This window comes from Paramormyrops kingsleyae, chromosome 24 (assembly GCF_048594095.1).
Source record: "Paramormyrops kingsleyae isolate MSU_618 chromosome 24, PKINGS_0.4, whole genome shotgun sequence".
NCBI classification, from domain to species: domain Eukaryota; kingdom Metazoa; phylum Chordata; class Actinopteri; order Osteoglossiformes; family Mormyridae; genus Paramormyrops; species Paramormyrops kingsleyae.
Genome location: NC_132820.1, coordinates 25,372,083 through 25,388,770, shown reverse-complemented (window position 1 = coordinate 25,388,770; position 16,688 = coordinate 25,372,083). Strand labels below are relative to the sequence as shown.

At 55.6% G+C, this 16,688-nt stretch overlaps 1 non-coding gene and 1 pseudogene across 1 annotated transcript; both read right to left on the bottom strand.

The window, feature by feature from the left end:
- Nucleotides 1-3,302: 3,302 nt before the first annotated feature.
- On the bottom strand, nucleotides 3,303-3,433 carry LOC140582614 (U5 spliceosomal RNA; annotated as a pseudogene).
- A 405-nt stretch (nucleotides 3,434-3,838) lies between these two features.
- LOC140582557 (U2 spliceosomal RNA) lies at nucleotides 3,839-4,030 on the bottom strand. The gene has a single exon (XR_011985459.1). It is a non-coding gene; the product is annotated as a U2 spliceosomal RNA (small nuclear RNA).
- Nucleotides 4,031-16,688: the final 12,658 nt, after the last annotated feature.

Genomic DNA, 16,688 nt, shown 5'->3' with positions numbered 1-16,688 from the left:
AACTTTTGGAAAGAAATATGTTTAAACACCTTCAAAATGACTAAAAACCCCAACTTACAGCTTATACCATACAAAACTCTGCATAGAGCTCATTATACAGGACAAAGGATGTTCCAAATGGGCCTTATACACTCAAACCTATGCACCCACTGCTCAGGTAACTTTGTGGAGAACTACATGCATGCCATATGGTCCTGCACACCGGTGCAGAAGTTCTGGTAAAGGATATGTGAAGATCTATGAATTTGGTTTAATTGCTATATCCCAACCTCACCTACATTGTGCATTTTAGGTGATGCAAGTGTATTAGATATGGAAGAAAATAAAGTGCACATGATCCTTACTGCCTTAGGCATTGCAAAGAAAACTATCTTCATGAACTGGAAATCAAAAAATAATTTATGTGTTACTCAGTATAGAAATTTAATTCTAGACCACATAAGTTTGGAGAGAATGTCTAATTCCCTCCAAAAAAAAAACAATTGGGCTAATTGGATTCTCTCTGGTCCATTCTGGCCAATTCCATTATGTAGGGGGGGTGGTCGGCTGTGGTCTTGTCTCCTCGTGATTCTGGCGGGTGGCGGGGTTGGGCCCCCGGGCTATGGGCGGCTAGTGGCTTCTTGGTGCTGGGGGGGCTGTGGCTGCCATCCTGTGATGTCTGGGTGTCTGCCCTGGCTGGTGGTGGGGGGGGGGGGCTTGGGCGGGTGCTGCCTGGCAGTCATAGGGCGTGGGGTCTGGGGTACCGGTGGTGACGGGGGCTGGGCCCTGGGATGGGTGGTTGGCCTCTTCGGTGCGGGCTTGGGTGGGGGGTCTGGGGCTCTGGTGCCCGGGGCCTGGCCGTTTCCTCGGTGGGTGCCTTCCTGCGCAGGGGTGGCCTGTGCTCCCTCCGGGGCACTGCCAGGGGGGGTGGGTCAGTCCGTGTCAGGAGGTCCAGCCTGTGCTGTGTGGGGGGTGGCATGTCTCGAGCCCGGGCTGGTCTGCCACTATTTGTCGTCGAATGAGTGGGTGACTGAGTACGGGCTGCCCTTCGGGGTGGGGGGGGGGGAGGGCTAGCTCTTGGCGTCGGCACTGTTCCGGGATGTTGTCGCCGGGGGCCTCGGGTCCGCTCCTTCCCATGTAACGGTGGGGGGCTGGGGTGCCTACTGAGCCAGCTGGCTCTCTTCTGCCGGGGGGTAGTAATCTCCCCCCTGCTATGATGAATCCCAGCCCCTCTCCTCACTCACACAACATGCCACGCACACATGTAGGATCTCGGGGTGGGAATGTGCCGCGCACGCAGTGAGGGGGCCATTCACATGGCCTTACTCGCTGTGCGGCGCAGCCCTCTGCCTCCCCTTGTTTTAATTGCACTTTAGTCATCACATATCAGTATACACACAGGGCCTTGGCGGGTGGGGGCACTACTCAGAGGTTGGTGGGTGGGGCCGCTGAGGTGCTGCCCGCCCCTCAATTTTACTCACACCATATACATTGAGGGTCTTGGGGGGGTGGGGGGGTGATGGGGAGGAGAGCTGTTTGCAAGCAGCGCTCCTCCGCGCTTCCCCCGTCAATTCTAAATCCATCTTAAGTTTCTCAACAGTCATACTCATCCCTTACACCACATACACTCACATGCACCAACACATGCATCCAACACTCCACCTCTCACACAGGTGCGTGTGGGAGGAGAGTGGGCAGGTCTTCCTACACCCCTGCTGCCTGCCCGCGATGGTGGGGGGGCACTCGAGTAGTCGTCCGGCTGGCGGCGCCCTGGGGTTGCGGTTGGCGCTGGGGGTGGCATCCGTTCCCCCGCATGGTGGAGGGCGGTCCGGAGTGGATGGGCTTATGTCTTTTTGTCTGGTCGTCTCCTGGCCGCTTGGGGTCCTGGGGCACTGGCCCGTGCAGGAGCGGCCGTCACCCTCGCGGGGTCGACTGCCTGTTGCCTCTGGTTCTCTGGGGCTCGTGCCCTTTTGGCTGCGGGGGCTGTGCCTGGGACCTGCAGACTGTTTTTTTTGGATTTGATTCCGTTCCGAATTCAGTATTTTTTCAACCAAGGAAGATCGCTTGTTTCACAGAGTCGCCCCCTCTGCGTTGAACTGCGCAATGTAACAAGTTTTTTGCAACTGGAGATTTTTTTCTTTCCCAGCGCTTTGTGAAGACATCCTCAAGTGTTGCAACGGGGGTTGCTATAAATGGCAACGCCCCTGCAAAGGTCGGGAGTGGTATCCACCTCCCCAGTGGACACGGGGATCACGGGGATCAGTGGGCGGCAGTTTGGGAGAAGATTGCAGCCCTCGAAGACGAGGTGGACCGTTTACGGTCTGAGATCTCCCAGCTTGCTGGTGCCCTGACTAACCCAAATATGCCCCGGAGCAGTTCGGAGACCACTGGGACTCCTCTTATAGTCCCCACTTCAGCTCCAAGCTGTTTCCCGCCCCCTCCTCCTCCTCCACCGCCTCCTCCTCCTCCGCCTGCTAATATCCAGGGCCCGAAGCAGAAGACGAGTCATCGTCAGGGAAGTGGCGCAGGACCCACCAATGGCCCCAACATGGTGGATGTTCTGGCGGAGCTGGCGCACATTAAACTGCGCCCAGTGCTGAGGTCGCCAGGTGGGACGCCAGTGATGAGGAGGGGACTGACGCAGGGGACGCCCATGCCCTCAGAGGACATTGCTGCCATCTTAGCAGAGGCTCTGAAGAAGTTCAAGCAACAGATCCACTCTGATGAGTAGGAGCAGCAGGCCTCTGAGCCCTTAAACTTTTTTTACTTAAACTTTTTTTACTTAAATTTTTTATACTTATAACATTTTTATACTCATAACATTTTTAAACTTATAACATTTTTATACTTATATCATTTTTATACTTATATACTTTATATACTTAAACTTTATATACTTATACTTTATGTACTTATATACAGTACTTTATATGCTTATATTTATATACTTATACTTTGTGTACTGATTCTATAAACTTATTAATAAATAATATATTTGTATCACTATTATTTTTAAAAGAGTTGCTGATTTTGTAATACTGCTGCAGCATTCTCCACATACTAATCACGGCCCCACATCGAATTGGCACTTTGCTCTGCCACATATCACTTCACTACCCCCTGTTGAATGTTGCATCGTATGTTGTTAGATATCTCCTAGTAGTAAGTACTTCATTATTAGGCTGCACAATATTGGAAAAGATGTATTTCTGCAGAGTGTTGCAGTATTTATTTAAATTTAAAATGCTTAAAACAAACCAAATTCTCACAAACACATCTATTCATGAGTGATTTAAACGGCAAAGATGAAAATGATTTGGATTAGCTCTTGCCAAAATAGGGCTTGTAAACTTTTGTGGTAGTCAGAATTAACCCAAACAACTATGACTATACCCCACGGAAATCTTTAGTAAAAACCGAAAGATTTATGCGGGATGAAGAGAGACCCGAGTCGATATGGGGCTGCCGCTTAGCGGGTCGCCGTTAGCCGGGTCTCCGTGACGCCCCCGCTCGGAGTAGAATGTCCAGGGGCGTCGCAGCCGTCGGTGTCGGGGCCACGACTCCTCCCTGTCCTCCTGTCCTCTCAAGAAACAGCAATCATTTAAATAAACATGAGGGAAAATTCAAAAGGCAAAGATGATGTCATGCCTTACCTCAGCACAGCTGTCCACCACACAAACAGCGTGTCACCTTACTTTAAAAAAAAAAAAAAGAAAAAGAAAACCGGCAGGAAACGGGGGCCACGCATGGACAGGGCCCCTCCCTCACAGCACATGCAGCTAATTAGCTGGCCATCCAGAGGCACTCAGTCTATTAGTCACCCACTCAGTCAGTTCTGCCTTTCAACAACAGGGGGCAGTAGAGGTGCACCGTTCCTGGAAGCACTGCAATACCGGGTCGATGCGTGGAGCGGACGGGGCAAGCCCCACTTCCGGGTCCCTGTTTCAAAAATCTGTTTAATATGTGGTCCCCTCCATGGGGGACGTATCAAAATAACCTTTTCATACCAAAACAAAATGTAAATCAGCTCAAATACATGAATAATAAATATTATGCTTGTACTACTTATATTAACACATAATCACAATCTATGAGGCTGAAACAATCCCACACTATGCAAATCATGCCAACACAGTACAATAAGACTTTCAAAGATAATATTAAACAAATAGAACTACCTGCAGAACTATTACCCATAAAACAGGAAAAGGGCAATAAGACCAGCAAATACAATTATACACCATTTAAACCTAATTACAATTATATGGTCAATAAAACAATTAAAATGTCACCTTATATGCATGCTATTAAAAAGTTAAGACCTTTAACCCTCTGGAGTCGACGGCATCGTCGGCAATGCCGTGTATCTTTCTTGTGTATTTCAGTTCATAACTCGCTGAAATCTTATTATAGAAACATGAAAAAAAAATGCTGACTAAATCTGTAATCTGCATTCTTTTCAAAACGTTCATTGTCGCAAGTATTAAACTTTTTAAATCGGCAAAAAAGTAAACCATGTCACCTTACTTTGTTTTACCTGCATCGGGGGTGTGTAGTACCACTGTCACCCGAAGATTGCTATTCACATTCTAAATAGCCACATTAGCGCGTATTCAGATCGCATTCGCATGGTAATTTGATGAACAGCGCAACGGTGAAACGCGATCCAGATACATCCCCTTCAGCGCCATAAAAGGGGGGAGGGATGTGGCCAGGTGACAATGGCTCATTCATTCACATGAAAGTTGCTACATATTCAATGAAAGGAGCCAGAAATAGTTACATGAGTTAGGTTTTTCTTATTTATTTATCCAAATGAATATTGCAACTACACCATTTAGTCATCTTCATGAAGCCAAGACTTTGGTGATCAGATATCTGGGATCAAAACAAACTGCCATCATTGCTTACAATGTAGTTTTATAATGTTTCTGCAAGTGTTCCAAACTGCATTTTGCCATGTCTATACTTTGAATGTCAAATTACAAACTTCACATAACATATTTACAAAGTACACTAAGATTAAGATGAGTTTGTTGCCAAACCAAACATATAAGAAATAATTTATTTGCCAGGAATTAAGTTTTTGATATTGAATGAAATGTGTGACCATGCCCCAGTTAGTGAAAGTGTGTCCCCTACCCCTAGACTCCAGAGGGTAAAAAAGGAACACATCCGCATGACTTCCAAGCTCTGCACAAGGGTCGGGCTAAAACGGCATCATACACCTTCCCAAAACAAATAAAATCAGTAAGCTTGGGAATAAAATAGGTTAATCGCACAATAAACAGCACAACAGATCAAAATGTTAATAAATATTAATAATGTTAATATCGATGAATAAGTGCTAACAGTGATCAACCAAAACAGTGCTCAGTAAAATCTTTACATGTCAATAAATAAAATCCATACCAAATAAAACACACGCACAGAAAAACAAAGCACACTTACCTAAAACCCGACGTGTCCTCTGTGTGCTTCAGGAAAATGCATCATGTCAACCCTGTAGGATGGAGTGTCACCACCTAGACGTACCGGGGCAGCTTTCGCCTAGGATCAAGGCAGTTGGATGGATGTCAACTTACCTCTGGGGGTAGGTCGTTTAGGTAGATGGCAGCTTCCTTCTGGGGCCTGGGGGTTTGGGTGAATGTCAGCTTACTTCTGTGATCAGGGTGTTTGGGTGGAAGCGAGCTTACCTCTGGGGTCAGGGGGTTGAGTTGAAAGCAGCTTGCCTCTGGGGTTGGAACATTTGGGTGGATGTGAGCTTACATGAGGGGCCTGCATTTTTGGATGGACAGCAGCTTGCCTCTGAGATCAGAGCGTTTGGGTGGATGGCAGCTTGCCACTGGGGTTAGGGCATTTTGGTGGATGTGAGCTTACCTCAGGGGCCTGCGTGTTTGGGTAGACTGCAGCTTGCCTCTGGGATCAGCATGGTTGGGTGAATGGCTGATTACTGGGAACAATGTGTTTAAGTGGATGGCAGCCTACATCTGGGATCAGGGTGTTTTGGCGGACAGCGGCTTGCCTCTCTGATCAGGGTGCTTGGATGGACAGCAGCTTACCTCTGTGGTTGGGCCGGTTGCGTGTTTGGGAGCTTACCTCTAGGGCCAGGGCGTTTGGTGGACTGCAGCTTACCTCTGGGATCAAGGCGTCTGAGTGGATGAAAGCTTACCTCTATTATCAGGGTGTTTGGGTTTATGTCATCTTAACTCTGGGGTCAAGGCGCTTGGTTGGATGCAGTTGGTTGGATTGGAGCTTTACCTCTGGAATTAGGGCATTTGAGTAGATGACAGCTTAACTCTGTGATCATTGTGTTTGGGTACATGTCAGCTTACCTCTGGGGTCAGAGCGTTTGTGTGTAGGGCAGCTTATCACAGCTAACTATCGATTAGTTTAACTGAATTTATCCAAAAATTATTATTATTTCTATACCTGACAGACAAAATATTGTGACTTACATATAATGTGACATGTTGTTAATGCAACCAGTAATCAGAAGACAGTGTGACATGTGCTGCACACCAGGGCAATTTCAGAATCACTAATCAGATCTGCAGTTAACACCAAGTTATGGTAAACCAAGTGACGCCTATATAATATACATGTATGGAAATCACACAATCCGAAAAATAGTTTCCCGAAATATTAACACAGAGGTATTTCTCACTCACTATAAAACACGATGTAAATTTCCCTGTAGTAATTAATAGATTAACAGACAAAAAAACCCAGAGTCACACCAACGAAAACACAACGCAATGCTAGGGCCAACTAGCAAGAACTGGCTAACCAGGTAAAAATTCGCAATTAACTTCTAAATTATCGAAACTCAGTTACATCAATAAGTACATAAGTTACCACGAAACATACATGTATTAGTTTAATAAAGTCTAAGCAGAAATTATCAAAATAAATACGGTTTTGGTTTTGCTTGCCGGAGCTCAAACGTCGGACATCTCCCTTAGTAAAAGGGTGTGGACTCTGGCCGTTGACAACCACGTGCCGCTCGCGCCACACAACGTCGTTGACCGCAGTCTGTCATACTCTCGCGTGTTACGTCTGACTGACGCGCGCCGCAATAGTGAGATTTAGCAGTACTAACGTTAAAAAAAGCTCTTACTGACCTCATTTTACTGTATCATATGCGCAGTAATTTATCTTGCTTTCTTAAAATAACCAATAAATTTTGGTGCTACTGCTCTGTTTGAGTCCATGAATTATGTCCTGCATAGAAATGTGTAGTGGCAGAACATTTAAACAACTGGATCGCATTTTAAAACATAATCTTATGTAGACATCACACCTCTCCCGGAAGACTCCCGCAAATGCACCACAGCTCCCTCACACCCCCGAATAATGTGCAGCATCCTGGAAATCTGTCCACACAGAAATAAAAGCAATCAAACGCAGGGAAGTGGCCACGTGCCTACAGATCGTATGTTGGGCGTGGCTACGGATCGTCTGTCGCCGCCCCCCAACTTTCACAGCCAGCACCCCCCCCCCCTTCCCTAAGGTGGGATAATTCAGACATCCCAACCTGCAAAAACTCAATTCAGGGAGGTGCCCCCAACCCCCCGACAAGGAGAGAGATAACTTCAACAAACTTGATTTCACAGTTTAATTTGTTCATTAATTTCCTCTAGTCAGCGCACTAAATCACGAAGGTCAAAATTATGTATTTTGACAATAATATAAGTAGATTATTTTACCATTTATGCAAATTCCTTAATTATATTCCATTGCTACTTTACAAAAGTCTTTCATGACAGCATTAGCAACTAACCAAGTTGTCACGCCCTGCTCCGTCCGCTCCTGATGTTTATTGGTGTCCTTGTCCTGTTGTCCCGAATAAACCCCGATTGCCTGCATTCTCGGCTTACCTCGCCTGCTTCCCGGCTCGCTCGCTCACCAGCACAACAGAATGACGGATCTCCCCAACGCACCTCCGCAGGTCGACGATCAACGCGTCGACCTGCTCCACGAGGTGCTCTACTGGCTCCACCAGCCGGAGGTCCGGGAGGACTCCGGACTGCTGGTGTTAGCCAGCACGAGCGGGACCCTCCTCCAGGAGGTCACGCCGCTCACCGCAGCGCCTGTCATGGCGGAGGTTCGAGAGAACCTCCGGCGGCTCGTCGAGGGGGTAACAGAGAAGCGGCTCCAGCCGCTCACGCCTCCTGTGGCAACCCCGCCTCCATCGTCATGCCCCAGCCGCAAGAAGAAAAAGAAGCGGAAGGGGAAAGGAGAAGCAGCCGCCCCGACGCTCTTCTTGGGGGCTTGCTCCTTACTCCCCGCCTGGGATGACACCGCCGCTGCACCGCCTGCAGCAACAGCGCCTGCTGATGCTGACGCCGCACTGCCCGCGGCTGCGCTGCCTGCTGCAGCTGCCGCCGAGCTGCCCGCGGCTGCGCTGCCTGCTGCAGCTGCCGCCGAGCTGCCCGCGGCTGCGCTGCCTGCAGCTGCCGCCGATCCGCCCGCGGCTGCGCTGCCTGCTGCCGCCGCCGATCTGCCCGCGGCTGCGCTGCCTGCTGCCGCCGCCGATCTGCCTGCAGCACCCCTTGATCCGCCTGTCCAGCCCGACCCGCCTGTCCTGCTTGACTCGCTTGTCCTGCTCGACCCGCCTGTCCTGCCTGCTCTGCCTGCAGTCCCTGCAGCTGCCACCACTCTGGCTGCGGCACCCGCCGCGGTGCCCCCTGCTGGCCGCGTGCTGGCGGCGCCTGCTGCGGCGCCCCCTGCTGGCCAAAGGACTGCAGCGCCTGACGAGGCGCCCCCTGCTGGCCGCACACCCAAGGTGCCCCTTGCTGGCCACATGACGGCGGCGCCCGTCCTGCCGGCACCTGAACTGCCTGACTTACCCGTCCTGCCCTGCTCGCCAGCAGCCACACCCGCTGGCCACGTGATGGCGGCACCCCCTGCAGCGCCCCTTGCTGGCCGCACGCCCGAGGTGCCCGCAGAGGCGCCCCTTGCTGGCCGCACGCCCGAGGTGCCCGCAGAGGCGCCCCTTGCTGGCCGCACGCCCGAGGTGCCCGCAGAGGCGCCCCCTGCTGGCCGCATGCCCAAGCCCGTCTCGCCTGACCTGCCCGTCCTGTCCGGCCAGCCCTGCTCGCCGGTCCTGCCCGTCTTGCCTGTCCTGCCCGGCCAGCCCTGCTCGCCGGAACTGCCCGTCTTGCCTGTCCTGCCGGCACCTGAACTGCCGGTCCTGCCGGCTCTCGACCTGCCTGTCTCGCCCGTCTCGCCTGATCTGCCCGTCTCGCCTGTCTTGTCCGGCCAGCCCTGCTCGCCGGTCCTGCCCGTCTCGCCTGTCTTGTCCGGCCAGCCCTGCTCGCCGGTCCTGCCCGTCTCGCCTGTCCTGTCCGGCCAGCCCTGCTCGCAGGTCCTGCCCGTCTCGCCTGTCCTGCCCGGCCAGCCCTGCTCGCCGGAACTGCCCGGCTCGCCTGTCCGGTCGGCCCAGCCCTGCTCGCCTGTCCGGTCGGCCCAGCCCTGCTCGCCTGTCCGGTCGGCCCAGCCCTGCTCGCCTGTCCAGGCCGCCGCTCTGCCCGCGGCCCCGCCTGAGGCTAGCTCTCCAGTCCTGTCCGCGGTTCTGGCGGCCACGCCCGCGGCCACGCCCGCGGCGCCGACTGCCCCGCCTGTTGCCTCCTTAGAGGCCCTGACTCCCACGCCCTTGCCTCAGCGAGGCCGACACCCCCCAGGACCCCGCCTGTCCGTTTCCCGTGGGGGACGGGGACACAGGCGTCGGGCCCGGGTCCCGCCCGCCCTGCCCCCTGGCTCGCCCGTGCGCCCCCTGGCCGTGGCTCGGTGGCTGCCTGCGGGTCCTACGGCTCCGGCTCGGCTGTCGCCTCCAGGTCCCCCTCCGGTGCCTCGTCGCCCGCCTGCGGTCCCTCCGTCGGCGCCTCGTCGGCTGCCTCCGGGCCCCCCCGCTTCGGCTGGGCGTCGGACGGCGCCTTCCCTGGCTCCGGCTGCGCCTCCGCCTGCTGCGGCTTCCCCCTTCTGCCTGCCTGCGCCGGGGTTCCCTCCTGCTCCCTCCTCGTTTCCTTTGTCGGTCCCTCCGTCTGTCTCCTTGTCCCCTGTGTGGTCCCCTCCTGCTCCGGCCTCCCTTCCGCCTGCGGCCCCTGCGGCTGCCTTCCCTCGCCCGCCTGGGTTCCCTTGGGCTCCCCTGCTTCCTCCTCCCTTTCCTTCCGTCCCGCCTGTTTCTGCTCCTCGTCCCTCTGTGTCTCCTCCGTTCCCTTCTGGTCCCTTTGTCCCGCCTGTCTTTGCTCCTCGTCCCTCGGTGTCTCCTGTGTTCACTCCTCGCCCTGTTGTGCCTCCGTTTTCTGTCCCCTCTGTGTCTCCTTTCTCTGTCTGCCTGTCCGCGTTTCCTGTTCTTTGTCGGGTCCTGTCTTTCGTTTCGTCCTTGTTCTTGTTCTGTGTTTCGGTCTTGTTCCCTGTTCTTCGTTGATGGTTTTTCGTTTTGTCTTTCAGGTCCTGTTCCCCGGTCTCATCTCGTCCGTCGCCTCCTCTCTGGCGCGCCCGGAGTGCGCGCCTTTGGGGGGGGGTTCTGTCACGCCCTGCTCCGTCCGCTCCTGATGTTTATTGGTGTCCTTGTCCTGTTGTCCCGAATAAACCCCGATTGCCTGCATTCTCGGCTTACCTCGCCTGCTTCCCGGCTCGCTCGCTCACCAGCACAACACAAGTGTCTAACTAGTGTAGACCTGAATAATACAGCACATGAAATGACACTTGTTAAACTCACCTCAACATGCCTTTTACAATCGTTTAAACCGTCATGGGCAATGCTGAAATCACTGTTGCAAACAGTACATTTGCTATCTGGGCTTTAATGTAAAATCAGACAGATTGCTTAACTTACAGCTGCCCAATTACACGTACATATTTTATTGCTGCAGATAATTAAGGCAGGTAATACAACGCTGAAGGTTAGAGGTATAGTACGATTACATATGTACAACATGTGGTCATTTCAGTCAGACAAACGTTTAAAATGGAAAACCAGCTTTTACCGGCAATTTCCATAGCACGTCCTAGTCGAAGTACTACACTGCCATCTATTGGACAAGTCAGGTTACTGAATCGTGAAATGTGTCTGTACTGAAATGGATAAAACAAACATAATATCTTCAGTCATGTTTTCTTTTAGGACCACTACAAGAGGATTATCAGTATGAAGGTTTATCAATAAAAATAATTTATTAAAATAAATATTAAAGGGCTCTCCCTGAAAATAAGATGCTCTTAGCTTCGAAAGCCAAGGACACATTCTAGTGATTTTCCAGGAGACTGGACCTAACTAACCTGGGGCCTTATGAAAAACAATCAATCAGTTCATGTTGAAGCTCGCAAGGTGTGGAGAACAAGAAACACAAGTAAAGGAGAAAGGCAAGGTGCAAAGCATACACAAGCAGTGTAACGACATATCAGTTACAATGTATGATTAAACATACATCATTTCTCACAGTATGAATAGTGGCCCGTTGCTCCTACTATAGCCTCACGCCTCCAGGGTCATGGGTTCAATCTGCACCCCTGCTGTAATAAACAGTGAAGTTATTACAGTAACATGATGTTCATCAGTAAAATAGTTCAATACTGTAGAAAAAATGATTTCTGGGCAATATTTATGAGAACCTTGCCGATAAAATACTGTAATGTACTGTAATTCTGTACATGAACTTCAAAAAAATAAACTGTAGAATTTACTCAGATTGAATGATGTAACAATTTGCACTCACTTTTTTGGGTTGACTTTAAACCCTTTTTAAGTAAAGTATACCCAATTCTAGGAAACATTTTAAATAAATAAAGCTATAATCTACCTACTGTCACAGTACCATCCTATAAGATTTACTCAAATCAATTAATATTTCAATATTAATATTAATTAATTTGAATATTAACATTAATTAATATTTCAAATCAATATTTGTACTCACTCATTTGGGTAAATTGGGGTATTATTTTTTATGAGTAAAGTAAACCCAAGTGTTACGCTTCGGCGAGCGAGCGAGCCGGGAAACAGGCGAGGCAAGCCGAGAATGCAGGAAAACGGGGCTTTATTCGGGCAGACAGGAGCAAGACAGCGACAAACATCAATGACGGATCTGGGGAAGACTGACTCAGACACGGACTAAATACTAAAGACAAGCCGAGACAACAAGGAACAGCTGGGCACGATCGGGAAAGCACACGTGGATAATGAGGGGCGTGGCACACATCGGGATCGAACGGAGCGGATCGTGACAGAACCCCCCCCCAAAGGCGCGCACACCGGGAGGAGGCGACGGACGAGACCGGGGAACAGGACCTGGAAGACAAAAGCAGAACGTCAACGAGACACTGGAAACAAGACAGAGGCACAGAACAAGAACAAGGACCAGAAAAACGACAGGACCCGACACAAGACAGGAAACGCAGACAGGCAGATCAAGAAAGGAGACAGAGAGGGGACAGAAAATGAAGGAACAAAAGGGCCGGGAGTGAACACGGGAGGCACAGAGGGACGAGAAAAGGCAGGACGAGCAAAGGGACCAGAAGGGAACGGAGGAGGCACAGAGGGACGAGGAGCCAAAACTGGAGGGACAAAGGGACCAGGAGGGGACGGAGGAGACACAGAGGGACGAGGAACCGAGACAGGAGGAACAAAGGGACGAGGAGACGGAACAAAGGGAGGAGAAAGAATAGGGCGAGCTCGAGGGAACCCAGGCGGGCGAGGGAAGGCAGCCGCAGGGGCCACAGGCGGAAGGGAGGCCGGAGCAGGAGGGGACCACACAGGGGACAAGGAGACAGACGTAGGGACCGACAAAGGACACAAGGAGGGAGCAGGAGGGAACACTGGCGCAGGTGGAGGCGTAGCCGGAGCCAGGGTAGTCGCCCTCCGACGCCCAGCCGAAGTGGGAGGGCCCGGAGGCGGCCGACGAGGCGCTGACGGAGGGACCACCGGCGGGCGACGAGGCACCGGAGGGGGATCCGGAGGCGACAGCCGAGCCGGAGCCGTAGGACCCGCAGGCAGCCACCGAACCACGGCCAGGGGGCGCACGGGCGAGCCAGGAGTCAGGGTAGGCGGGACCAGGGACCGACGTCTGTGTCCCCGTCCCTTACGGGAAACAGACAGGCGCGGTCCTGGGGTGTGTCGGCCTTGCTGAGGCAAGGGTGAGGGAGTCAAGAGGGAGGTTAGTGTAGGGCGAACAGAAGTCAAAGCCTCCGAAGAGGCAACAGGAGGGGCAGTCAGAGCCGCGGGCGTGGCCGCAGGCAGGGCAGCCAAAGCCGCGGGCGTGGCCGCAGGTGGGGCAGCCAGAGCCGCGGGCGGAGCAGCCAGAGCCGCGGGCGTGGCCGCAGGCGGAGCAGCCAGAGCCGCGGGTGTGGCCGCGGGCGGAGCAGCCAGAGCGACGGCCTTAGACGGGGCCGCGGGCAGAGCGGCGGCCTCAGGTGGGGCCGCGGGCCTGGCTGTGGCAGCGGGCGGAGCCGCGGGCGCGGCCGGCTGGACCGGTGAGCAGGGCTGGGCCGGCTGGACAGGCGAGCAGGGCTGGGCCGGCGTGCAGGGCTGGGCCGGCTGGACAGGCGAGCAGGGCTGGGCCGGCGAGCAGGGCTGGGCCGGCTGGACCGGCAAGCAGGGCTGGGCCGACGAACAGGGCTGGGCCGGCTGGACAGGCGAGCAGGACTGGACCGATGAACCGGGCTTGGGCGTGCGGCCAACAGGAGGTGCGGCAGGCAAGGCAGCCAAAGCCGCGGGCGTGGCCGCAGGCGGGGCAGCCAAAGTCACGGGCGTGCGGCCAGCAGGAGGTGCCGCAGACAGAGCAGGCACCTCGGCGGACGTGGGTGTAGGCGGGGGTCGCACCGGAACCTCCATCACAGCCGTGGATAACGCCAGCACGTGGCCTGCAGGGGGCGATGCAGCAGGCACCACCAACACATGGCCAGCAGGGACCGCCCTAGTAGGCACCTCAGTCGTGCGGCCAGCACGGGGCGCCTCGGCGGGCTCCTCCGGCGTCCGGTCAGCAGGGGGCACCTCTGTGGGCGCCACCAACCTGCAACCGGAAGGGGGCGCAACCGCAGCCACCTCAAGTAGCTCAGGCGTCGGCAGGACAGGCGAGACAGGCACGTCAGGTGCCGGCGGGACAGGCGAGACAGGCACTTCAGGTGCCGGCAGGACAGGCCTGACAGGCAGTTCAGGTGCCAGCAGGACAGGCATGACAGGCAGTTCAGGTGCCAGCAGGACAGGCGGGACAGACACTTCAGGTGCCGACTGGACAGGCGAAACAGGCACTTCAGGTGCCGGCAGGACAGGCGAAACAGGCACTTCAGGTGCCGGCAGGACAGGCGGAACAAGAGGGAGCGCCTCTGTGGCTACCGTGGACGCCTCAGTCCCTTGGCCAGTAGGGGCCGCCTCGGGGGGCGCCGCAGTCACTCGGCCAATAGGGGACGCCTCGGCGGGCGTCTTGGGCGTTCGGCCAGCAGGAGGCACCTCAACGGGCGCCGCCGTCACGCAGCCAGCAGGGGACGCAGCCATCATGCGGCCAGCATGGGGCGCCTTCGTGGCCACCTCGGGCAAGCAGCCAGCAGAGGGCGTTGCCATAACGCGGCCAGTAGGGGGCGCCGCCATCACACGGCCAGCAGGGGGCGCCTCCGTGGGCACCTCAGGTAAGCAGCCAGCTGCAGGCGGTGCTGCAGGCAGAGCAGCGACGGCAGTCGCGGGCGTGGCTGCAGTGCCGACAGGCGATCTGAGCTGGACCGATGAGACGGGCAGGGCCGGCGAGCGGTCCGCAGGGGCCGCCGTAAGCAGCGCGGCAGCATCAGCAGGGGGAGCTGCGGGCGTGGCTGCTGGTGAGCAGGACAGGACGGGCAGGTCAGGCGAGCAGGGCAGGACGGGCAGGTCAGGCGAGCAGGGCAGGACGGGCAGGTCAGGCGAGCAGGGCAGGACGGGCAGGTCAGGCGAGCAGGGCAAGCGACCAGCAGGGGCCGCCCCAGCGAATACCTCGGGCAGAGTGGCGACGGCCGGAGCTGCAGGGGGCGCTTCAGCAGACACCTGGGGCGTGAGTCCAGCAGGGGGCGCCCCGGCAGGCGCCTTGGGCTGAACGGCAGCCAGAGCTGCAGGCGGTGCCGCAGGCAGAGCGGCCTCCTCGGGCGTGCGGCCAGCAGGGGGCGCCTCTGCGGGCACCTCAGGCGTGCAGCCAGCAAGGGGCGCCTCTGCGGGCACCTCAGCAGGTACCTCGGGCAGAGCAGCGGCCTCAGCGGCTGGTGCTGCAGGCGGTGCCGCGGGCAGAGCGGCGGCAGCAGCAGCAGGCGGTGCCGCGGGCAGAGCGGCGGCAGTAGCGGCTGTTGCTGCAGGCAAGTCCGGAGCCGGCAGCGCCGCTGGCAAAGCGGCGGCAGCTGCAGCAGGTTGTGCCGCGGGCAGAGCGGCAACGGCAGCAGCAGCAGCAGGGACCACAGGCAGGGCAGGCGGGTCAGCAAGAACAGGCGGGTCAGGCGTAGCCGCTGGCAGAGCGGCAGAAGCTGCAGCAGGCGGTGCCGCAGGCAGATCGGCGGCGGCAGCAGGCAGCGCAGCCGCGGGCAGATCGGCGGCGGCCTCAGCAGCAGCGGGCGGTGCTGCTGGCAGGTCCGGAGCCAGCAGGTTGGCGGCAGCAGCCGGCGGGGCCGCGGGCAGGGCGGCCGTAGCAGCAGCGGGCGGTGCCGCGGGCAGCGCGGTGTCAGCATCAGCAGGCGGTGCCGCGGGCAGAGCGGCGGCAGTAGCAGCTGGTGCTGCAGGCGGTGTCGTGGGCAGGGCGGCGTCAGCTGCAGCAGGCGGTGCCGCTGGTAGAGCGGCCGTAGCAGCAGCCGGTGCTGCTGACAGGTCCGGAGCAGGCTGGTCCGAAACAGGTGCCAGGACAGGCGCCGGGCGTGCATGCACTGTCCCTTTAAGGGCCTCGGGGATCCGGGGAATAGCGTCCCAGACGGCCCGGGCCCCTTTAAGGGCTAGCCGTGTACCCTCGAAGGGGGCAGCTGCCCGCGAAGGTTCCTTCGCGGTGGCTGTGATGTCCTCCGGGGTGACGGAAAGAGGAGCCGGAGAGAAAGAGCATGCCCTCAGGTAGATCACCGGTTGGGCTTCCGGGGACCTCTCCTTACGTCTCTTCTTCTTCCTCCGGCCATGGCAGGGTTGAGGTAGGGCTGTCGCGGAGAGGGTGAGCGGCTGGAGCCGCCTCTCCGTTATCCTCTCATACACCTGCCGTAAATTATCGCGGACGTCTGCGATGACGTGCGCTTCCGTAAGCGGGGTGATCTCCTCAAGAAGAGTCCCGCTTCGGCTGGCTAAATCCCGAGACACAGGATCTTCCTGTATCTCTGGTTGGGACAGCCAGTATATGACCTCTTGGAGCAGATCGAGGCGTTGGTCCTCGAGCCGCAGAGGTTCGTTGATGAGATCCGTCATTCTGTTACGCTTCGGCGAGCGAGCGAGCCGGGAAACAGGCGAGGCAAGCCGAGAATGCAGGAAAACGGGGCTTTATTCGGGCAGACAGGAGCAAGACAGCGACAAACATCAATGACGGATCTGGGGAAGACTGACTCAGACACGGACTAAATACTAAAGACAAGCCGAGACAACAAGGAACAGCTGGGCACGATCGGGAAAGCACACGTGGATAATGAGGGGCGTGGCACACATCGGGATCGAACGGAGCGGATCGTGACACCAAGTTTATCAAATATCATACCTAATGTATTTAAAGGGCCCTTTTCAGCATTCA